The 24,441-nt window shown below is 47.8% G+C and overlaps 7 non-coding genes across 7 annotated transcripts; all 7 read left to right on the top strand.

Annotated features, from left to right (window-relative positions):
* Nucleotides 1-349: 349 nt before the first annotated feature.
* Nucleotides 350-468, top strand: LOC130122226 (5S ribosomal RNA). Its single transcript, XR_008811145.1, has one exon. It is a non-coding gene; the product is annotated as a 5S ribosomal RNA (ribosomal RNA).
* Nucleotides 469-1,214: 746 nt separating this feature from the next.
* LOC130122214 (5S ribosomal RNA) lies at nt 1,215-1,333 on the top strand. The gene has a single exon (XR_008811134.1). It is a non-coding gene; the product is annotated as a 5S ribosomal RNA (ribosomal RNA).
* A 746-nt stretch (nt 1,334-2,079) lies between these two features.
* LOC130122234 (5S ribosomal RNA) lies at nt 2,080-2,198 on the top strand. Its single transcript, XR_008811152.1, has one exon. It is a non-coding gene; the product is annotated as a 5S ribosomal RNA (ribosomal RNA).
* A 746-nt stretch (nt 2,199-2,944) lies between these two features.
* LOC130122323 (5S ribosomal RNA) lies at nt 2,945-3,063 on the top strand. Its single transcript, XR_008811232.1, has one exon. It is a non-coding gene; the product is annotated as a 5S ribosomal RNA (ribosomal RNA).
* Nucleotides 3,064-3,835: 772 nt separating this feature from the next.
* On the top strand, nt 3,836-3,954 carry LOC130122228 (5S ribosomal RNA). Its single transcript, XR_008811147.1, has one exon. It is a non-coding gene; the product is annotated as a 5S ribosomal RNA (ribosomal RNA).
* Nucleotides 3,955-4,700: 746 nt separating this feature from the next.
* Nucleotides 4,701-4,819, top strand: LOC130122322 (5S ribosomal RNA). Its single transcript, XR_008811231.1, has one exon. It is a non-coding gene; the product is annotated as a 5S ribosomal RNA (ribosomal RNA).
* A 772-nt stretch (nt 4,820-5,591) lies between these two features.
* Nucleotides 5,592-5,710, top strand: LOC130122227 (5S ribosomal RNA). The gene has a single exon (XR_008811146.1). It is a non-coding gene; the product is annotated as a 5S ribosomal RNA (ribosomal RNA).
* The last annotated feature ends 18,731 nt before the right edge of the window (nt 5,711-24,441 follow it).

Here is a 24,441-nt window from a genome sequence, read left to right as displayed (position 1 = left end):
TCTGTCTGGTGTCGTGCGCTTGGGGTCTTCCACAAACCCTAACACGCCCTACGATCATCGCAAAGTACGTTGATTTTCTTTTACTGAATTCCAACTGAAAAATCTGACGTATAGGTAAAACCAGACAAACATTTGGGTCAAAAACCAGTGAAAAGTCTTCTCAATGGCTGTTCCTTAGTTAGCTTTAAGTCATATTCTGACATTTCACACGTGACTCCTTGGACAGCAAAAGCGACAAGATGTGATGGAGTTTGTCATAAGATGAAACTGGTGAAACAGGCAGACAACAGAAAGAGGAAGGTCGGGGGCCAACTCTTCTATAAAGGAGCTGCAAGGCTCCGGCTCAACGGCTTACGGCCATACCAGTCTGATAACGCCCGATCTCGTCCGATCTCGGAAGCTAAGCAGGCTCGGGCCTGGTTAGTACTTGGATGGGAGACCGCCTGGGAATACCAGGTGCTGTAAGCCTTTTATGTTACGGCTCTGCGCCGGCAGCCAATCAGCTCGTCATGGCTGGGCTTAAGTTTGGTGGCCTCCCACGCGCCCGTTGTGCTGAGGGACATTCGTCCAGGTAAAGATGGGGAAGAAGGGAGGAGAAGAGAAGAAAGGGAGGAAGAGAAGGGGGAGGAAAAGGAAAGAAAGAAAGGAAAAGTATTGTAACGTGCATGAAGACACGCTGGCCGCTGGCGCGCGGGTCTGACCCTTTAGTCGAGCGGTTAGCGATGCCTCCTGCGGTGCGGGCGACACGGGTTCGCTTCCCGGCTGCGGCAGTTTCTGTGGCTTCGTTGTCCCCCGAATTCGCTACAGTATGACTGTTTCCAACCACATCTTGACTGTCGATCGCCAGTTTCCGGCCAACCCCATCTCTGTCTGGTGTCGTGCGCTTGGGGTCTTCCACAAACCCTAACACGCCCTACGATCATCGCAAAGTACGTTGATTTTCTTTTACTGAATTCCAACTGAAAAATCTGACGTATAGGTAAAACCAGACAAACATTTGGGTCAAAAACCAGTGAAAAGTCTTCTCAATGGCTGTTCCTTAGTTAGCTTTAAGTCATATTGTGACATTTCACACGTGACTCCTTGGACAGCAAAAGCGACAAGATGTGATGGAGTTTGTCATAAGATGAAACTGGTGAAACAGGCAGACAACAGAAAGAGGAAGGTCGGGGGCCAACTCTTCTATAAAGGAGCTGCAAGGCTCCGGCTCAACGGCTTACGGCCATACCAGTCTGATAACGCCCGATCTCGTCCGATCTCGGAAGCTAAGCAGGCTCGGGCCTGGTTAGTACTTGGATGGGAGACCGCCTGGGAATACCAGGTGCTGTAAGCCTTTTATGTTACGGCTCTGCGCCGGCAGCCAATCAGCTCGTCATGGCTGGGCTTAAGTTTGGTGGCCTCCCACGCGCCCGTTGTGCTGAGGGACATTCGTCCAGGTAAAGATGGGGAAGAAGGGAGGAGAAGAGAAGAAAGGGAGGAAGAGAAGGGGGAGGAAAAGGAAAGAAAGAAAGGAAAAGTATTGTAACGTGCATGAAGACACGCTGGCCGCTGGCTCGCGGGTCTGACCCTTTAGTCGAGCGGTTAGCGACGCCTCCTGCGGTGCGGGCAATACGGGTTCGCGTCCCGGCCTCGGCAGTTTCTGTGGTTGCGTTGTCTCCCGAATTCGCTACAGTATTGCTGTTTCCAACCACATCTTGACTGTCGATCGCCAGTTTCCGGCCAACCCCATCTCTGTCTGGTGTCGTGCGCGTGGGGTCCTCCACAAACGCTAACACGCCCTACGATCATCGCAAAGTACGTTGATTTTCTTTTACTGAATTCCAACTGAAAAATCTGACGTATAGGTAAAACCAGACAAACATTTGGGTCAAAAACCAGTGAAAAGTCTTCTCAATGGCTGTACCTTAGTTAGCTTTAAGTCATATTCTGACATTTCACACGTGACTCCTTGGGCAGCAAAAGCCATAGGATGTGATGGAGTTTGTCATAAGATGAAACTGGTGAACCAAGCTGACGACAGAAAGAGGAAGGTCGGCGGCCAACTCTTCTATAAAGGAGCTGCAAGGCTCCGGCTCAACATCTTACGGCCATACCAGCCTGATAACGCCCGATCTCGTCCGATCTCGGAAGCTAAGCAGGGTCGGGCCTGGTTAGTACTTGGATGGGAGACCGCCTGGGAATACCAGGTGCTGTAAGCCTTTTATGTTACGGCTCTGCGCCGGCAGCCAATCAGCTCGTCATGGCTGGGCTTAAGTTTGGTGGCCTCCCACGCGCCCGTTGTGCTGAGGGACATTCGTCCAGGTAAAGATGGGGAAGAAGGGAGGAGAAGAGAAGAAAGGGAGGAAGAGAAGGGGGAGGAAAAGGAAAGAAAGAAAGGAAAAGTATTGTAACGTGCATGAAGACACGCTGGCCGCTGGCGCGCGGGTCTGACCCTTTAGTCGAGCGGTTAGCGATGCCTCCTGCGGTGCGGGCAATACGGGTTCGCGTCCCGGCCTCGGCAGTTTCTGTGGTTGCGTTGTCTCCCGAATTCGCTACAGTATTGCTGTTTCCAACCACATCTTGACTGTCGATCGCCAGTTTCCGGCCAACCCCATCTCTGTCTGGTGTCGTGCGCGTGGGGTCCTCCACAAACGCTAACACGCCCTACGATCATCGCAAAGTACGTTGATTTTCTTTTACTGAATTCCAACTGAAAAATCTGACGTATAGGTAAAACCAGACAAACATTTGGGTCAAAAACCAGTGAAAAGTCTTCTCAATGGCTGTACCTTAGTTAGCTTTAAGTCATATTCTGACATTTCACACGTGACTCCTTGGGCAGCAAAAGCCATAGGATGTGATGGAGTTTGTCATAAGATGAAACTGGTGAACCAAGCTGACGACAGAAAGAGGAAGGTCGGCGGCCAACTCTTCTATAAAACAGCTGCAAGGCTCCGGCTCAACGGCTTACGGCCATAGCAGCCTGATAACGCCCGATCTCGTCCGATCTCGGAAGCTAAGCAGGCTCGGGCCTGGTTAGTACTTGGATGGGAGACCGCCTGGGAATACCAGGTGCTGTAAGCCTTTTATGCCGCCCTGTTACGGCTCTCCCAGCCCGCGCCGGCAGCCAATCAGCTCGTCAGGGCTGGGCTTAAGTTTGGTGGCCTCCCACGCGCCCGTTGTGCCGGGGGACATTCGTCCAGGTAAAGATGGGGAAGAAAGGGGAAGAAGGGAGGAGAAGAGAAGAAAGGGAGGAAGAGAAGGGGGAGGAAAAGGAAAGAAAGAAAGGAAAAGTATTGTAACGTGCATGAAGACACGCTGGCCGCTGGCTCGCGGGTCTGACCCTTTAGTCGAGCGGTTAGCGATGCCTCCTGCGGTGCGGGCGACACGGGTTCGCTTCCCGGCTGCGGCAGTTTCTGTGGCTTCGTTGTCCCCCGAATTCGCTACAGTATGACTGTTTCCAACCACATCTTGACTGTCGATCGCCAGTTTCCGGCCAACCCCATCTCTGTCTGGTGTCGTGCGCTTGGGGTCTTCCACAAACCCTAACACGCCCTACGATCATCGCAAAGTACGTTGATTTTCTTTTACTGAATTCCAACTGAAAAATCTGACGTATAGGTAAAACCAGACAAACATTTGGGTCAAAAACCAGTGAAAAGTCTTCTCAATGGCTGTTCCTTAGTTAGCTTTAAGTCATATTCTGACATTTCACACGTGACTCCTTGGACAGCAAAAGCGACAAGATGTGATGGAGTTTGTCATAAGATGAAACTGGTGAAACAGGCAGACAACAGAAAGAGGAAGGTCGGGGGCCAACTCTTCTATAAAGGAGCTGCAAGGCTCCGGCTCAACGGCTTACGGCCATACCAGTCTGATAACGCCCGATCTCGTCCGATCTCGGAAGCTAAGCAGGGTCGGGCCTGGTTAGTACTTGGATGGGAGACCGCCTGGGAATACCAGGTGCTGTAAGCCTTTTATGTTACGGCTCTGCGCCGGCAGCCAATCAGCTCGTCATGGCTGGGCTTAAGTTTGGTGGCCTCCCACGCGCCCGTTGTGCTGAGGGACATTCGTCCAGGTAAAGATGGGGAAGAAGGGAGGAGAAGAGAAGAAAGGGAGGAAGAGAAGGGGGAGGAAAAGGAAAGAAAGAAAGGAAAAGTATTGTAACGTGCATGAAGACACGCTGGCCGCTGGCGCGCGGGTCTGACCCTTTAGTCGAGCGGTTAGCGACGCCTCCTGCGGTGCGGGCAATACGGGTTCGCGTCCCGGCCTCGGCAGTTTCTGTGGTTGCGTTGTCTCCCGAATTCGCTACAGTATTGCTGTTTCCAACCACATCTTGACTGTCGATCGCCAGTTTCCGGCCAACCCCATCTCTGTCTGGTGTCGTGCGCGTGGGGTCCTCCACAAACGCTAACACGCCCTACGATCATCGCAAAGTACGTTGATTTTCTTTTACTGAATTCCAACTGAAAAATCTGACGTATAGGTAAAACCAGACAAACATTTGGGTCAAAAACCAGTGAAAAGTCTTCTCAATGGCTGTACCTTAGTTAGCTTTAAGTCATATTCTGACATTTCACACGTGACTCCTTGGGCAGCAAAAGCCATAGGATGTGATGGAGTTTGTCATAAGATGAAACTGGTGAACCAAGCTGACGACAGAAAGAGGAAGGTCGGCGGCCAACTCTTCTATAAAAGAGCTGCAAGGCTCCGGCTCAACGGCTTACGGCCATAGCAGCCTGATAACGCCCGATCTCGTCCGATCTCGGAAGCTAAGCAGGCTCGGGCCTGGTTAGTACTTGGATGGGAGACCGCCTGGGAATACCAGGTGCTGTAAGCCTTTTATGCCGCCCTGTTACGGCTCTCCCAGCCCGCGCCGGCAGCCAATCAGCTCGTCAGGGCTGGGCTTAAGTTTGGTGGCCTCCCACGCGCCCGTTGTGCCGGGGGACATTCGTCCAGGTAAAGATGGGGAAGAAAGGGGAAGAAGGGAGGAGAAGAGAAGAAAGGGAGGAAGAGAAGGGGGAGGAAAAGGAAAGAAAGAAAGGAAAAGTATTGTAACGTGCATGAAGACACGCTGGCCGCTGGCTCGCGGGTCTGACCCTTTAGTCGAGCGGTTAGCGATGCCTCCTGCGGTGCGGGCGACACGGGTTCGCTTCCCGGCTGCGGCAGTTTCTGTGGCTTCGTTGTCCCCCGAATTCGCTACAGTATGACTGTTTCCAACCACATCTTGACTGTCGATCGCCAGTTTCCGGCCAACCCCATCTCTGTCTGGTGTCGTGCGCTTGGGGTCTTCCACAAACCCTAACACGCCCTACGATCATCGCAAAGTACGTTGATTTTCTTTTACTGAATTCCAACTGAAAAATCTGACGTATAGGTAAAACCAGACAAACATTTGGGTCAAAAACCAGTGAAAAGTCTTCTCAATGGCTGTTCCTTAGTTAGCTTTAAGTCATATTGTGACATTTCACACGTGACTCCTTGGACAGCAAAAGCGACAAGATGTGATGGAGTTTGTCATAAGATGAAACTGGTGAAACAGGCAGACAACAGAAAGAGGAAGGTCGGGGGCCAACTCTTCTATAAAGGAGCTGCAAGGCTCCGGCTCAACGGCTTACGGCCATACCAGTCTGATAACGCCCGATCTCGTCCGATCTCGGAAGCTAAGCAGGGTCGGGCCTGGTTAGTACTTGGATGGGAGACCGCCTGGGAATACCAGGTGCTGTAAGCCTTTTATGTTACGGCTCTGCGCCGGCAGCCAATCAGCTCGTCATGGCTGGGCTTAAGTTTGGTGGCCTCCCACGCGCCCGTTGTGCTGAGGGACATTCGTCCAGGTAAAGATGGGGAAGAAGGGAGGAGAAGAGAAGAAAGGGAGGAAGAGAAGGGGGAGGAAAAGGAAAGAAAGAAAGGAAAAGTATTGTAACGTGCATGAAGACACGCTGGCCGCTGGCTCGCGGGTCTGACCCTTTAGTCGAGCGGTTAGCGACGCCTCCTGCGGTGCGGGCAATACGGGTTCGCGTCCCGGCCTCGGCAGTTTCTGTGGTTGCGTTGTCTCCCGAATTCGCTACAGTATTGCTGTTTCCAACCACATCTTGACTGTCGATCGCCAGTTTCCGGCCAACCCCATCTCTGTCTGGTGTCGTGCGCGTGGGGTCCTCCACAAACGCTAACACGCCCTACGATCATCGCAAAGTACGTTGATTTTCTTTTACTGAATTCCAACTGAAAAATCTGACGTATAGGTAAAACCAGACAAACATTTGGGTCAAAAACCAGTGAAAAGTCTTCTCAATGGCTGTACCTTAGTTAGCTTTAAGTCATATTCTGACATTTCACACGTGACTCCTTGGGCAGCAAAAGCCATAGGATGTGATGGAGTTTGTCATAAGATGAAACTGGTGAACCAAGCTGACGACAGAAAGAGGAAGGTCGGCGGCCAACTCTTCTATAAAGGAGCTGCAAGGCTCCGGCTCAACAGCTTACGGCCATACCACTCTGATAACTTCCGGGTTGGCGTGGTGGCGGCGGAGCGGACGAAAAAGACATTAAATCGACGGGGAAACGAGAGCAGTCTCTGAAAATCACGTTTCTAACTCCCCCCCAGCAGCTTTCTGCTGCACGGGGGAAACTTTTGTGGCTTTAGAAGCACGAAAATGGCACAGACGGCAAGGACACTCGGACCGGACAAGACTTACGACGACGGGCAGACGGACAAACAAAATGGAGGTATAGCGGCGGAAACAAAGAAGCCCCAGCAGGACGCGAATCCGACTGAGGCAGAAAGCGTGATGGAGAAGGGGGAGAGAGGAGAATTTGTGGTGGTGGAGAGTCGAGCGGAGAAACGAAAAGAGAGACGAGGTGGAGGGGCCACAGCAATGGGGTTGGTGAAAGAGACGGCGGTCGCAGCGGAAGCGGCGGGGAGGGAGGGGGAAGGGAGAGAGATGGACAGAGACCTGGTGGTTCATGTGGACGTGGAGGGAGAAGACAAAATCTCCATGATGGAGCTTCTGCGTGCGGTTGACAACACGTGTGGGAGAGTATTGGGCTGCAGGTCGAAAAGCGACAAGCGATGGGAGCTCACGATGAGTAACCCGAAAGGGAAAACAAGACTGCTGGACGGCTTCAAGATTAGAAACTCCAGAGTGGTGGCATCGGAAGTTACGAGGGACACCAGGATCGTCTCCTTTTTGAACCTTCCCCTGTATGTCACAGACAATCAAATTGTTACTAAACTGAAGCAGTGGGGCGTGGAGCCGGTGTCTCCTATCAAGCGGAGGAAGTGGGCCGGGACGGACGTTTTTGACGGGACGAGATTCCTCAAAGTCCGTTTCAATGAAAATGTCTCCTCTTTACCTTACAGCACCACATTTGAGACGCTGGAAGGGATTGAATACTTCAGAGTGCTGCACGATAATCAATCTAAAGTTTGCAGGCTGTGCCTCCAGCCCGGACACATCCTACGGGAGTGCCCGGAGTTCAAGTGCTTCAAGTGCGGGGAGATCGGACACTACGCACGAGAATGCGCAGCCATGCCTGGAGCAGATCCCAAAGAGGAGACAGAGAGGGACACCGGCGAGGGAGTGGAGGACGGGGCAGAAGAGACGGAGACAGGAAATCATCCTGATGGCATTGCGACTGATGGCGAAGCAGAGGGGCCCCAGTCAGCTGCACGCCATGAGATGGAGGAGGAGAGCGAGGTCGAGGAGGAAGAGGAGGAGGAGGAGAAAAGAGGAAGCGGCGGTTTGACTGCGGCCTCTGAGAGGGTGGGGAGGATGCCGACGAGCGTCTCCACTCTGGCGCACGGGTCGCTGAGGGGTCAGGCTGTAACAACATCAGGGGACAGGAGCCGCAGCAACCAGAGGGAGGGCAGTTCGGCCAGCCTTGCGTCCTTGCCTTGCGGGCAGCCGGGGCAGAGAGGGCCTCTACACGGGCAGGGGAGTGAGAGACGACAGCCGAACCCTAAGGCTTCGGAATGGGATGGAGTTAGTAAGGGGAGGGAAGAGGGAACAAGCAGAAAGGGCAAGACTAAGAGGGGTAAATAATAATGGACTGAAAAGGGTGTGCATCATGTTTTTTGTTTGGGGATTATTTTTCTCTGTCTTTCCCACTCACCATGGTCAAAATAGCATCATTCAACGTACGTGGACTACGTGACATGGACAAGTTCACTAAAGTCGTAAAAATGTGTGATGCAGAAATAATCTGTCTCCAAGAAACCCACTGGGACACTGACTGTGAAACTCAGTGCAAGAAAAGGTGGCCTGGATCCTACTTTTCAAGCCATGGGACTCAGCGGGCACGAGGAGTAAGCATCATGGTGAGTAGCCACATTGAGGCTGATGCCACTCTAATAGACAAAGACATTGGGGGGAGGTGGGTTAAAGTGGGCTTTGTTTTTGAAGACACTGTCTACAAATTACTGAACATTTATGCGCCCAACCACGAGGGGGACAGGTCTTCTTTCTTTCGAGAATTGAATATCATAGCTAAAGACTGTGACATCATAGTTGGGGATTTCAATGTCAAGATGAGCAGGCTTGACATTAGCGATAACGGTAGCTATAAACACGACTGTTCTAGAGCGGCCCTGAATCTGTTTATGGCCAAGAATAATTTCTGTGATTTATGGAGAACCAGAAATCCCATAACACGAGAGTACTCGAGAGTACAGCCACAAATGGACACTGTACGGCAAAGTCGGATTGATTTTTTGTTTAGTCAAGAAACCGCAGATCGACCTTTTCGATACTGTGCGCTATTGTTTAAATTTCATTAGTGATCATGCCATCCTGCGTGTGGGAATGGGGGGTAAAAGGAGGGGGAGGGGGGGAGGCGTGTGGCACCTTAATGCTAGCCTGCTGAACAGAAGGGATTATGTTGAATGCATCTCTAAATTGATCTCATTTGAATGTTCACAGCCTGAGTTTGGGGAAAATATCATAGAGGGGTGGGAGAAATTAAAAGTGAGAATTAAACAAAAAAGTATTCAGTTTGCGAAAAGATTGAACTTTAAAACTAGAGAAAAAGAAAGATCATTAAGAAATACAATTGCTAAATTAAATGCACAACCGGTTGTCAATGTTGAAAGGCTTGTGAATATTCAAAATGAAATAAATGAAATTGAAAGGATAAAATGTGAAGGTGCTATAGTGAGGAGCCGTGCTCAATATGCAGTAGAAGGGGAGAAAAGTACAGCTTTTTTCCTCAACTTGGAAAAAAGGAAACAAAATCAGTGTTATTTGCAAGAAATCAAAAATAAAGAAGGTAAAGTAGTGACCAATTTCGTAGACATTCTGGAAACAGTACAAACTTTTTATAGTGACTTGTTTAAAACTGAGAGTTCAGACATACAAGCTACAAATGACATATTGGAAGAGATGACTGCTAAATTAAATGATGAGGATAAATCAGCGTGTGAACAGGAAATAACTGAGGAAGATATAGAGTGTGCAATAAATCAAATGATGTCAAATAAAAGCCCAGGTAGTGATGGGTTGACGGCAAACTTCTATAAAGCTTTCTGCAACACGCTCAAACCAACACTACTGAAATTGTATAAAACAATGGAAAAAGAACAGAAGGTACCGGAGTCAATGACTCTAGGCTTGATCACTTTAATTTTTAAGAAAGGGGAGAAGAATAAACTAACAAATTATAGGCCCATTACTCTGTTGAACAATGACTACAAAATACTAATGAAAATATTGGCAAACAGAGTCAAACAAATATTACATACAATAATAGAAGCCACCCAGGCTTATAGTGTGCCAGGGAGAGAAGTCACTGACACAGTACGCACCATAAGAGATGTGGTGGAGTATTTAAAAGAGACAGATCAAGCAGGTGTCCTTCTGGCCATTGACTTCAATAAAGCCTTTGACCGAGTAGAGCATCAATTTATGTTTAATGTACTGGAGAAGGTAGGTTTTGGAGACAGATTTCTAACTTGGGTAAAATTATTATATAGCAAAGCTACAGGTAAGGTCAAATGCAACGGTGCAACCACTGATGCGTTTCCTCTGGAAAGGTCGGTCAGACAAGGCTGTCCACTATCCTCAATCCTGTACACAATAATAGCAGAGCCACTAGGAATTCTATTAAAACAAGACAAGGGTATTAGAGGTATTGAGTTACCAGGGGGAGGATCCTGTGTCGTCCAGCAATTTGCTGATGACACCACCCTAACAGTAAAGGACATGGCAAGCATAGAGAGAGCAATGGCAGTAATAAACATGTACGGTCGAGCCTCTGGCTCCCGCATAAATGTAGGTAAGTCAGAAATCATGTTCATTAACATGGCTGAGCCTCAGCAGGAGACCACACCTTTTAAAATACAAAGCAAGCATATAAAAATTCTAGGTACCTACATCGGTAAAGATGTAGTGGCAGCTCGTGATCTGTCATGGACGGAAATTATTAATAAAATAGAAAAATGTCTAAATTATTGGAAACTGAGAGACCTAAAACTCAAAGGTAGAGTAGTGGTTCTAAACAACTTAATATTGTCAAAACTAAACTATACATTAGCAGTTATAGAACTACCCTTATGGGTATTAAACAGAATAAATGAAATTATAACCAATTTTTTGTGGAGGGCAAAAGTAAGTAAAATAGCACGAAAAACATTAATAAGTAAGTACAGAGACGGAGGACTTCAATTAGTAGATTTAGAAAGCAAAAAAAGGGCGTTCAGGATCAAAACTGTGCAAAAATATCTGTGTGACTCCACAGCCCACGGCTGGAAAAGCCTGATGGCTTACTTCATAAACAAGGTATTTCACATAGGCGATTTTGTGCTGCTGATGCAACTAAAGCGACCGATGATGGCGGGGCTTCCAGGTTTCTATAGAGAAGTCCTGTCCGCTCACGCGGAATTTCTAAAGCATATAGACTATGCATGTGACTCGGTAAACGTCATCAGAGAAATGCCAATCTTTCTAAATAAGAAAATTCAAAAGACAGGTAAGCTTCTATGTAATAATGACATGTTAACAGCAGGTTTGGTCCAGTTGAAGGACGTCATGTATGAACTGATGCCGGGTTTTCTCCCCCCCCAAGCCATATATGACAGTATAAAGGAGATAAACTATGAGGCCAAAATTACGGAGACAACAAGCTATTATAACGACTTAAAGGAAAGCATCCCAAAAGAATGGCGGACAACCATAGAGCGGAGAGTGGTACAGAACAGAGAGGGGAAGCTCCCAGCCATGTTGGTGGAGCAAGGAGGAGAGTGGAGGAGTATACACAGGTTGACAAGCAAACAGATCTATGGAAAGTTTCTGGCACAGGCGTCGCAACGTCCGACCTCTCTGCCGTTCTGGGGCAAAGTTATGCCCAATTTGAATGTGGGACAAATCTGGGGACAATGGAGGGTGAGAGGGAACAGCATTGAGGCAGAAGACAACGACTACAAAATCCGACACAACAAAGTGTTCACGAACGTTATTCTGCACCAGTTTGACAAGGGGGTCGGCAGGGAGTGCGACGTCTGTGGCCTGCTGCCTGAAACACTATTGCACATGTACCGCCACTGCTCGGAGCTGGCGAGCTTCTTTGAAACCCTGAAAAAGTGCTTAGTCAACAAACTGGGATTAATTTGGGACAGCGGGGATTCGTGGGATGTATTCTTTGTGTTTGGAGTGTGGGAGAAGAGCAGGGTGAAGAACGCAGCGCTGTGCAAATTCCTCTTAAGTCACGTCCGGTGGGCCGTCAAATCACGTCGGAACATTGCGCACTTTGAACGCAGAATCATCCCGGTTTGGAACATTTTCAAAAACATGGTCAAAAAACAAACACATTACAGACTGACGCACGGCGATGCGGACTTCACCCGGCTCTTCATCAGAGACAGCCATCTCCTCTCCCTCAACAGGAGGGGGGAGATTGTGTGGAACTGGTGAGGGAGGGAGGGAGGGGAGGAAAAAGTCTGAAATGATGTGAACGGAAAATGATGATTATTGGAAGGGTAAATATAAACAGAGTTAAAGACGAGTTACGGTTTTCTTTTAACTTTCTCTGTTATGTTTTATTGAAGTTAAGGGGAGGATGGGATCATTCTGTTTAATGTGGAATGTGTGTCATTTAAAATCTCAAAGTGGTGTTTTAATGTCACTTTCTTTTAAAAACACAGTCTAAGGTTTGTTCAAAAGGGCTGATTTGTTTCATTTTCTGTTCTGGTTCCAAAGCGCTGATTTAAGTTGATGATTTGGAAAGCATGGCTTTATTTTATGTATAAAGAGAGACGGATACTATCTTGTGTAAGCCAAACAAAGTGTAAAACAAATGTAACAATGTGGAATTGATGGACAATACATGCAATCAAAAATGTATTTTTGTTCCCAAAAATATATTTTCATAATAAAAGACAAAAAAAAAAAAAAATCTCGTCCGATCTCGGAAGCTAAGCAGGGTCGGGCCTGGTTAGTACTTGGATGGGAGACCGCCTGGGAATACCAGGTGCTGTAAGCCTTTTATGTTACGGCTCTGCGCCGGCAGCCAATCAGCTCGTCAGGGCTGGGCTTAAGTTTGGTGGCCTCCCACGCGCCCGTTGTGCCGGGGGACATTCGTCCAGGTAAAGATGGGGAAGAAAGGGGAAGAAGGGAGGAGAAGAGAAGAAAGGGAGCAAGAGAAGGGGGAGGAAAAGGAAAGAAAGAAAGGAAAAGTATTGTAACGTGCATGGATAAGAAGACACGCTGGCCGCTGTCTCGCGGGTCTGACCCTTTAGTCGAGCGGTTAGCGATGCCTCCTGCGGTGCGGGCGACACGGGTTCGCTTCCCGGCCGCGGCAGTTTCTGTGGTTTCGTTGTCCCCCGAATTCGCTACAGTAGGACTGTTTCCAACCACATCTTGACTGTCGATCGCCAGTTTCCGGCCAACCCCATCTCTGTCTGGTGTCGTGTGCTTGGGGTCTTCCACAAACCCTAACACGCCCTACGATCATCGCAAAGTACGTTGATTTTCTTTTACTGAATTCCAACTGAAAAATCTGACGTATAGGTAAAACCAGACAAACATTTGGGTCAAAAACCTGTAATGTCCGTAGACGCCTTGTCTTACTGACATAAGAATAATTCAAGAACGAGCTGACTTCGTAGGTTCTTAACTGTGTAGCTTTTACTAGCGTTCATCCGACATACAACCTTCATAACATGCGCTTCTAACTTCCTGTATACGTCACACGCACTGCACGTACACCCGTGAGTAGGTCAAGTTAAACACGTGACCTTTCATTCGTTACATCTCCCCCTCTAAGATGATTTTCTAACCTGTATATCACCCCCCTTTTCACAAAAAAAATAAAAAATCCCCCACAGTACACAAGTCCATACGCCTCACAAATCCAGCCGGATTGCAGGCTTGCTCACCCTGCCAGAGCGAGTAACATATGGTGTGGAAGTTGGCATTTCTGCTGCTCGGGACTCATCCGTGTTTCCACTCTCCCCTGGAGTGACATGGTCAGGATCCCTGCTGACAAAGGTGAGTGTTTTGGGTGTGGCCAACAGGTGGCGCCTGTTCCTTCTGTAATGTTCACCTTGAGCTGTCTCCACTATGTAGGATCTGGGAGTGGAGCTCTGACTGTGAACAACTGCTGGCATTGTCCATGTTTTCTGTCCATCAAGTTTGGTGAGTACTGCGTCACCCGAGTTCAGTGGGCGCAGTGTCCGCACGCCGTTCCTGCGGTTGTAGTAGAAAGCCTGCCTCGATTTGGCTGCGGCGTCAGCGGTTTTGATCAGTTCCTCTTTAGGCCAGGCCGGTTTCATGTTATGCTGCAATGTGGGTAAGGTGGTTCTGAGTCTCCTACCCATGAGCAATTCCGCTGGACTGGCTCCAGTGGAAGAAGAGGGTGTAGCTCTTAATGTCAACAGGGCGAGGAGAGGGTCTTCCTGCCTTAATATGCTTTTGGCTATCTGAACAGCCCTCTCTGCCTGTCCATTACTCTGGGGGTAGTGTGGGCTTGAAGTCACATGGATGAAATCATAATCCTCACTGAACCTCCTCATCTCTTCTGAAACTAGCTGTGGCCCATTATCACTAACTACAACTTCAGGGATACCAAAACGTGCAAATGTAGCCTTCAGCCTAGCTACAACCTGACTGCTAGTAGTTGTTGGTAGATTTAGAATCTCCAAAAACCTGGAATAATAGTCAGACACTATCAAGTAGTTTTGCTTTTTGTACTCACACAGGTCTATGCCAACTTTCTGCCATGGTCTGGATGGGAGCTCACTTGACATTAAAGGCTCTTTTCTCTGTGTGTTCTTGTGTTCTCTGCAGAATTGACATTGCTGTATCTTTGTTGTAATGTGCTCTGTCATTTTGGGCCACCACACTGACTGGCTAGCTCTCTCTCTGCACTTAACTATCCCCTGGTGCCCGTCGTGTATTCTGTCTAAGATCACCTCCCTCATCTCTGTGGGAATGACGATACGACTGCCTCTGATGACTAAACCATCTACCTCAGATAACTCCCCTCTCACCTGATAAAAGTCTCTGACTGTCTCCGGCACTTTATCGACATACTCAGGCCAGCCGTGTCTGATGAAGCCCAACACTGTCTGGAGCTGCAGATCCTCATCCGTGCTCTGTTTTATCTCCTGCATCCTTTGAGGTGTGGCAGGCACCTGGCACACGATGGCATCAATGTGCGCTGCAACATCATCATGAGAAGCACCATCTCCGTAGCGCTGCTCTGGGCCTCTGGAGAGTGCATCAGCCACAGCTAAAGTTTTGCCTGGTGCGTATTCAGCCACTGCATTGAAACGCATCAGCCTCATTAACAGTCTCTGGCACCTAATGGGCACATTATCCAAGTCTTTGCTGTTCATGAGAGGCACTAGTGGTTTATGATCGGTGACAAGTCTGAAATTGTCAAGCCCAAACAAGTACTTCTCGAACCTTTCACATGCCCAGACGCTGGCTAAGCACTCTTTCTCGATCTGTGCGTACCTTGTCTCTGCGTCACTCAGCCGTCGGGAGCAGTAGGCCACGGGCTTCCAGTGTTCCCCGTGCTGCTGGAGCAGAACGCCTCCCAGCCCATAGCTGCTGGCATCTGCTGACACCACCGTAGCCTTAGTGACGTCATAAAAGGTGAGTACCGGGGCGGTGGCGAGTGCTGCTTTAAGGTCTAGGAATGCTGTGTTCTGTGCAGGTCCCCACAGCCACTCTGTCGTTGCTTTAAGCAGTCCATAAAGCGGCTGACCTACAGTGGACAGCTCTGGGACGTATTTTGCCAAATAGTTCACCATCCCGAGGAACCTCTTGAGTTCCGTCACGTTCTGGGGCTGAGGAAAGTTCTCTATTCCGGCCACTTTGTCCGGGTCAGGTCTGATGCCTGCCTCGTCGATGATGTGACCAAGGAAGCGGACTTGTTTCTGTTTGAACTTGCATTTCGCTTGGTTCAGTTTGAGACCTGCTGTTTCAATGACCCCCAGCGCCTCTGCTAGGCGCCGGTCATGGATTTCCTCAGTCTCTCCATGTATAAGGATGTCATCCATGTACACCTCTGTGCCCTCTAGCCCGGTCAGAGTTTCCGCCATCTTTCTCTGGAAAATCTCTGGAGCACTCGTTATACCAAATGGAAGGCGGCAGAAAGCATACCTCCCAAATGGGGTGATGAAAGTGGTGAGCCCCCTGCTGTCTTCATGCAAGGGGATCTGGTAAAACCCACTTGCTGCATCCAACGTTGTGAAGAACTTTGACCCTGCGAGCCTTGGCATTATTTCCTCCATAGTGGGCAGCACGTATTTCTCACGTTTCACCGCTCGATTCAGCCTCCTGAGGTCAGCGCAGCAGCGAACCTCTTTCTTGTTCGGTTTCAGCACCGGCACCATAGCGGCGCACCATTCTGTGGGCTGAGTCACTTTTTCAATAATGCCCTCATTTTCCATGCGCTGCAGTTCTTTCTTAACCAGTGGTACAAGTGGCAGCGGTATCCGTCTGGCTGTATGCACCGCGTATGGCTGGGCACCCTCCACCAGAGCTATTTTCACTGGGTCTGTTTTCAGCAGTCCACTTGAACCGAAAACTCCACTGACCTCATTCATCCGCTTCACTAGACCCACCTCCACTGCCTCTGGACGACTCAGCAGACAGCTGCCTCTCCCCTTGATCACATACACTGGAAAGGAGTATTGTTTCTCCTTGTAGTTGGTTGTGGCTTGAAACTGTCCTATGCAGCTGATGTTTCCACCTGGGCTTATGAAGCATGTGTCAGGAGGTCCCAGTTTTATGTTTGGCTTCAGCTTTTTAAATGTCCCTTGGTTGATAACAGTAGCGTCAGCCCCCGTGTCAATTTTAAAGGTTATTGGTACATCACTTATTGTTAAACTAACAGTCCAATCTTCCTGACTGCTCTCTTTGCCAACTTTTCCCAGAAAGTACAGCTGTTTAACCTCTTCAGTGACTTCTCTCACCGCTTTAGAGTGACATACACGCTCCCAATGTCCCTTTTTATGACACTTGTTGCACTTACTGTTCGTTGCAGGACACTTCCGCTCATTGGTGTGCTGCGTCTTGCCGCACCTCCCGCATTCATCTACTTTGTTGGTTGCAGGTTTGCTGCCACCATGACGCTGTCCGCCCTTTTTGTTTTGGCGTCCGTCCCGCCGTCGGACAACATTGACGTTAGCCAGCTGGGCCTCTGGTTGGTTAGCTTGGAGGCTTAGCTGCTTTGTTATTGCCTCCGCCTGGCGCACTTGTTCAATGACTTTCACCAGAGTAAGGTCCGCTGTGAGCTGGAACTGACGGGAGAGCACTTTGTCTTGTATGCCCACTACCAGACGATCTCTGATATGTTCATCCCTCTTGTCCCCAAACTCACAGTGTTCAGACAGCTCATACAATGTCCGGATGTACATCTCCGCTGTCTCTCCTGGCTGCTGGCTACGTTGATAGAAGCACGCCCTCTCATGTATGATGTTACGGCGGGGAATAAAGTAGTCGTCGAACCTTTTCAGTACGATATCATAGTCCACTTTATCACCCTCCGCCGCGAAGTCAAACGAGCTGAATATCTTTTCAGCCTCGCTGCCCATTGCATAAATCAGCGAACTCACTTGAATCTCCCCGTCGTCTTTATCCAGCTTTGTCGCGAGCCTGAAGCGCGAAAACCGTTGTCTCCACTCCGGCCATTCAACGGGGCAGTCAAACTTGAATTCACTCGGCGGATTAAACTTCGGCATGACCGCTCGTGTTCAGATACACAGACTATTCTGACACCATGTAATGTCCGTAGACGCCTTGTCTTACTGACATAAGAATAATTCAAGAACGAGCCGACTTCGTAGGTTCTTAACTGTGTAGCTTTTACTAGCGTTCATCCGACATACAACCTTCATAACATGCGCTTCTAACTTCCTGTATACGTCACACGCACTGCACGTACACCCGTGAGTAGGTCAAGTTAAACACGTGACCTTTCATTCATTACAAAACCAGTGAAAAGTCTTCTCAATGGCTGTACCTTAGTTAGCTTTAAGTTATATTCTGACATTTCACACGTGACTCCTTGGACAGCAAAAGCGACAGGATGTGATGGAGTTTGTCATAAGATGAAACTGGTGAACCAAGCTGACGACAGAAAGAGGAAGGTCGGCGGCCAGCGATATTATGAACCCTACATAGGCCTCGCCAAAATCCCGTTTCTGGCTTTGTCACGTGTGCGCCACCGTAGCAACGCGAAAATATGTTGTTATGGGGTTAGCGCTCATCAAGGAAACGCTGTACACCCACAATTTAACCTGTCTAAGTTATCCACAATCAACATTAATATAATACCAATAACGTATCCAAGGAGCAGAGGCAGACCTTGTAACCTAAAATTGTTAGGTTAGTCAACTTAAGGCTATTCTTTCCCTCACAATCATAATTTCAACCCCATGGTTCACTTTTTAGACGATTCATAAGTTATGTAACTTAATATTTTGATTATTTTTAATCAAAACCAAAAATAATCTAGACTTCCTGCTTAATTTCGTTTTCAGGGCAAACAGTTTTATACAACTTACTTAACAACTTAACAACTTACTGATCAGCTTTCTTAAATGTGAGAAAGTCTATTTATTAGATATATGTTCATTTTCAGACAACTAACGTTACTTACCTCCGTTCTGTTGTTGACAGCCAGCAGTCCAAAATTACAAAAGCAGCCAGCTGTCCAAAATTGCGAAAAATACAAAATTACAAAATTGAAGGGAGCTAACGTTAGCTTTGCTTCGCACCGAGTTGATAGTTGATTGTTTCCTTAGCAACGCAGCGGAAATCCGGCGTCCGTTCGCGAGATTTGGGACAGGGTACGGGATTTTGGCGAGGGCTATGTAGGGTTCATAATATCGCCGGCGGCCAACTCTTCTATAAAAGAGCTGCAAGGCTCCAGCTCGACGGCTTACGGCCATACCAGCCTGATAACTTCCGGGTTGGCGTGGTGGCGGCGGAGCGGACGAAAAAGACATTTAATCGACGGGGAAACGAGAGCAGTCTCTGAAAATCACGTTTCTAACTTCCCCCCCAGCAGCTTTCTGCTGCACGGGGGAAACTTTTGTGGCTTTAGAAGCGCGAAAATGGCACAAACGGCAAGGACACTCGGACCGGACAAGACTTACGACGACGGGCAGACGGACAAACAAAATGGAGGTCTGGCGGCGGAAACAAAGAAGCCCCAGCAGGACGCGAATCCGACTGAGGCAGAAAGCGTGATGGAGAAGGGGGAGAGAGGAGAATTTGTGGTGGTGGAGAGTCGAGCGGAGAAACGGAAAGAGAGACGAGGTGGAGGGGCCACAGCAATGGCGTTGGTGAAAGAGACGGCGGTCGCAGCGGAAGCGGCGGGGAGGGAGGGGGAAGGGAGAGAGATGGACAGAGACCTGGTGGTTCATGTGGACGTGGAGGGAGAAGACAAAATCTCCATGATGGAGCTTCTGCGTGCGGTTGACAACACGTGTGGGAGAGTATTGGGCTGCAGGTCGAAAAGCGACAAACGATGGGAGCTCACGATGAGTAACCCGAAAGGGAAAACAAGACTGCCGGACGGCTTCAAGATTGGAAACTCCAGAGTGGCGGCATCGGAAGTTACGAGGGACACCAGGATCGTCCCCTTTTTGAACCTTCCCCTGTATGTCACAGACAATCAAATTGTTACTAAACTGGAGCAGTGGGGCGTGGAGCCGGTGTCTCCTATCAAGCGGAGGAAGTGGGCCGGGACGGACGTTTTTGACGGGACGAGATTCCTCAAAGTCCGTTTCAATGAAAACGTCTCCTCTTTACCTTACAGCACCAAATTTGAGACGCTGGAAGGGATTGAATACTTCAGAGTGCTGCACGATAATCAATCTAAAGTTTGCAGGCTGTGCCTCCAGCCCGGACACATCCTACGGGAGTGCCCGGAGTTCAAGTGCTTCAAGTGCGGGGAGATCGGACACTACGCACGAGAATGCGCAGCCATGCCTGGAGCAGATCCCAAAGAGGAGACAGAGAGGGACACCGGCGAGGGAGTGGAGGACGGGGCAGAAGAGACGGAGACAGGAAATCATCCTGATGGCATTGCGACTGATGGCGAAGCAGAGGGGCCCCAGTCAGCTGCACGCCATGAGATGGAGGAGGAGAGCGAGGTCGAGGAGGAGGAGGAGAAAAGAGGAAGCGGCGGTTTGACTGCGGCCTCTGAGAGGGTGGGGAGGATGCCGACGAGCGTCTCCACTCTGGCGCACGGGTCGCTGAGGGGTCAGGCTGTAACAACATCAGGGGACAGGAGCCGCAGCAACCAGAGGGAGGGCAGTTCGGCCAGCCTTGCGTCCTTGCCTTGCGGGCAGCCGGGGCAGAGAGGGCCTCTACACGGGCAGGGGAGTGAGAGACGACAGCCGAACCCTAAGGCTTCGGAATGGGATGGAGTTAGTAAGGGGAGGGAAGAGGGAACAAGCAGAAAGGGCAAGACTAAGAGGGGTAAATAATAATGGACTGAAAAGGGTGTGCATCATGTTTTTTGTTTGGGGATTATTTTTCTCTGTCTTTCCCACTCACCATGGTCAAAATAGCATCATTCAACGTACGTGGACTACGTGACATGGACAAGTTCACTAAAGTCGTAAAAATGTGTGATGCAGAAATAATCTGTCTCCAAGAAACCCACTGGGACACTGACTGTGAAACTCAGTGCAAGAAAAGGTGGCCTGGATCCTACTTTTCAAGCCATGGGACTCAGCGGGCACGAGGAGTAAGCATCATGGTGAGTAGCCACATTGAGGCTGATGCCACTCTAATAGACAAAGACATTGGGGGGAGGTGGGTTAAAGTGGGCTTTGTTTTTGAAGACACTGTCTACAAATTACTGAACATTTATGCGCCCAACCACGAGGGGGACAGGTCTTCTTTCTTTCGAGAATTGAATATCATAGCTAAAGACTGTGACATCATAGTTGGGGATTTCAATGTCAAGATGAGCAGGCTTGACATTAGCGATAACGGTAGCTATAAACACGACTGTTCCAGAGCGGCCCTGAATCTGTTTATGGCCAAGAATAATTTCTGTGATTTATGGAGAACCAGAAATCCCATAACACGAGAGTACTCGAGAGTACAGCCACAAATGGACACTGTACGGCAAAGTCGGATTGATTTTTGTTTAGTCAAGAAACCGCAGATCGACCTTTTCGATACTGTGCGCTATCGTTTAAATTTCATTAGTGATCATGCCATCCTGCGTGTGGGAATGGGGGGTAAAAGGAGGGGGAGGGGGGGAGGCGTGTGGCACCTTAATGCTAGCCTGCTGAACAGAAGGGATTATGTTGAATGCATCTCTAAATTGATCTCATTTGAATGTTCACAGCCTGAGTTTGGGGAAAATATCATAGAGGGGTGGGAGAAATTAAAAGTGAGAATTAAACAAAAAAGTATTCAGTTTGCGAAAAGATTGAACTTTAAAACTAGAGAAAAAGAAAGATCATTAAGAAATACAATTGCTAAATTAAATGCACAACCGGTTGTCAATGTTGAAAGGCTTGTGAATATTCAAAATGAAATAAATGAAATTGAAAGGATAAAATGTGAAGGTGCTATAGTGAGGAGCCGTGCTCAATATGCAGTAGAAGGGGAGAAAAGTACAGCTTTTTTCCTCAACTTGGAAAAAAGGAAACAAAATCAGTGTTATTTGCAAGAAATCAAAAATAAAGAAGGTAAAGTAGTGACCAATTTCGTAGACATTCTGGAAACAGTACAAACTTTTTATAGTGACTTGTTTAAAACTGAGAGTTCAGACATACAAGCTACAAATGACATATTGGAAGAGATGACTGCTAAATTAAATGATGAAGATAAATCAGCGTGTGAACAGGAAATAACTGAGGAAGATATAGAGTGTGCAATAAATCAAATGATGTCAAATAAAAGCCCAGGTAGTGATGGGTTGACGGCAAACTTCTATAAAGCTTTCTGCAACACGCTCAAACCAACACTACTGAAATTGTATAAAACAATGGAAAAAGAACAGAAGGTACCGGAGTCAATGACTCTAGGCTTGATCACTTTAATTTTTAAGAAAGGGGACAAGGATGAACTAACAAATTATAGGCCCATTACTCTGTTGAACAATGACTACAAAATACTAATGAAAATATTGGCAAACAGAGTCAAACAAATATTACATACAATAATAGAAGCCACCCAGGCTTATAGTGTGCCAGGGAGAGAAGTCACTGACACAGTACGCACCATAAGAGATGTGGTGGAGTATTTAAAAGAGACAGATCAAGCAGGTGTCCTTCTGGCCATTGACTTCAATAAAGCCTTTGACCGAGTAGAGCATCAATTTATGTTTAATGTACTGGAGAAGGTAGGTTTTGGAGACAGATTTCTAACTTGGGTAAAATTGTTATATAGCAAAGCTACAGGTAAGGTCAAATGCAACGGTGCAACCACTGATGCGTTTCCTCTGGAAAGGTCGGTCAGACAAGGCTGTCCACTATCCTCAATCCTGTACACAATAATAGCAGAGCCACTAGGAATTCTATTAAAACAAGACAAGGGTATTAGAGGTATTGAGTTACCAGGGGGAGGATCCTGTGTCGTCCAGCAATTTGCTGATGACACCACCCTAACAGTAAAGGACATGGCAAGCATAGAGAGAGCAATGGCAGTAATAAACATGTACGGTCGAGCCTCTGGCTCCCGCATAAATGTAGGTAAGTCAGAAATCATGTTCATTAACATGGCTGAGCCTCAGCAGGAGACCACACCTTTTAAAATACAAAGCAAGCATATAAAAATTCTAGGTACCTACATCGGTAAAGATGTAGTGGCAGCTCGTGATCTGTCATGGACGGAAATTATTAGTAAAATAGAAAAATGTCTAAATTATTGGAAACTGAGAGACCTAAAACTCAAAGGTAGAGTAGTGGTTCTAAACAACTTAATATTGTCAAAACTAAACTATACATTAGCAGTTATAGAACTACCCTTATGGGTATTAAACAGAATAAATGAAATTATAACCAATTTTTTGTGGAGGGCAAAAGTAAGTAAAATAGCACGAAAAACATTGATAAGTAAGTACAGAGAGGGAGGACTTCAATTAGTAGATATAGAAAGCAAAAAAAGGGCGTTCAGGATCAAAACTGTGCAAAAATATCTGTGTGACTCCACAGCCCACGGCTGGAAAAGCCTGATGGCTTACTTCATAAACAAGGTATTTCACATAGGCGATTTTGTGCTGCTGATGCAACTAAAGCGACCGATGATGGCGGGGCTTCCAGGTTTCTATAGAGAAGTCCTGTCCGCTCACGCGGAATTTCTAAAGCATATAGACTATGCATGTGACTCGGTAAACGTCATCAGAGAAATGCCAATCTTTCTAAATAAGAAAATTCAAAAGACAGGTAAGCTTCTATGTAATAATGACATGTTAACAGCAGGTTTGGTCCAGTTGAAGGACGTCATGTATGAACTGATGCCGGGTTTTCTCCCCCCCCAAGCCATATATGACAGTATAAAGGAGATAAACTATGAGGCCAAAATTACGGAGACAACAAGCTATTATAACGACTTAAAGGAAAGCATCCCAAAAGAATGGCGGACAACCATAGAGCGGAGAGTGGTACAGAACAGAGAGGGGGAGCTCCCAGCCATGTTGGTGGAGCAAGGAGGAGAGTGGAGGAGTATACACAGGTTGACAAGCAAACAGATCTATGGAAAGTTTCTGGCACAGGCGTCGCAACGTCCGACCTCTCTGCCGTTCTGGGGCAAAGTTATGCCCAATTTGAATGTGGGACAAATCTGGGGACAATGGAGGGTGAGAGGGAACAGCATTGAGGCAGAAGACAACGACTACAAAATCCGACACAACAAAGTGTTCACGAACGTTATTCTGCACCAGTTTGACAAGGGGGTCGGCAGGGAGTGCGACGTCTGTGGCCTGCTGCCTGAAACACTATTGCACATGTACGGCCACTGCTCGGAGCTGGCGAGCTTCTTTGAATCCCTGAAAAAGTGCTTAGTCAACAAACTGGGATTAATTTGGGACAGCGGGGATTCGTGGGATGTATTCTTTGTGTTTGGAGTGTGGGAGAAGAGCAGGGTGAAGAACGCAGCGCTGTGCAAATTCCTCTTAAGTCGCGCCCGGTGGGCCGTCAAATCACGTCGGAACATTGCGCACTTTGAACGCAGAATCATCCCGGTTTGGAACATTTTCAAAAACATGGTCAAAAAACAAACACATTACAGACTGACGCACGGCGATGCGGACTTCACCCGGCTCTTCATCAGAGACAGCCATCTCCTCTCCCTCAACAGGAGGGGGGAGATTGTGTGGAACTGGTGAGGGAGGGAGGGAGGGAGGGAGGGAGGGAGGGAGGGAGGGAGGGGAGGAAAAAGTCTGAAATGATGTGAACGGAAAATAATGATTATTGGAAGTGTAAATATAAACAGAGTTAAAGACGCGTTACGGTTTTCTTTTAACTTTCTCTGTTATGTTTTATTGAAGTTAAGGGGAGGATGGGATCATTCTGTTTAATGTGGAATGTGTGTCATTTAAAATCTCAAAGTGGTGTTTTAATGTCACTTTCTTTTAAAAACACAGTCTAAGGTTTGTTCAAAAGGGCTGATTTGTTTCATTTTCTGTTCTGATTCCAAAGCGCTGATTTAAGTTGATGATTTGGAAAGCATGGCTTTATTTTATGTATAAAGAGAGACGGATACTATCTTGTGTAAGCGAAACAAAGTGTAAAACAAATGTAACAATGTGGAATTGATGGACAATACATGCAATCAAAAATGTATTTTTGTTCCCAAAAATATATTTTCATAATAAAAGACAAAAAAAAAAAAAAAAAAATAACGCCCGATCTCGTCCGATCTCGGAAGCTAAGCAGGCTCGGGCCTGGTTAGTACTTGGATGGGAGACCGCCTGGGAATACCAGGTGCTGTAAGCCTTTTATGCCGCCCTGTTACGGCTCTCCCAGCCCGCGCCGGCAGCCAATCAGCT

This window comes from Lampris incognitus, chromosome 12, assembly GCF_029633865.1.
Source record: "Lampris incognitus isolate fLamInc1 chromosome 12, fLamInc1.hap2, whole genome shotgun sequence".
Taxonomy (NCBI): Eukaryota; Metazoa; Chordata; class Actinopteri; order Lampriformes; family Lampridae; genus Lampris; species Lampris incognitus.
Note: the sequence above shows the minus strand (reverse complement) of the source record. Positions and strands in the feature narration are given on the sequence as shown.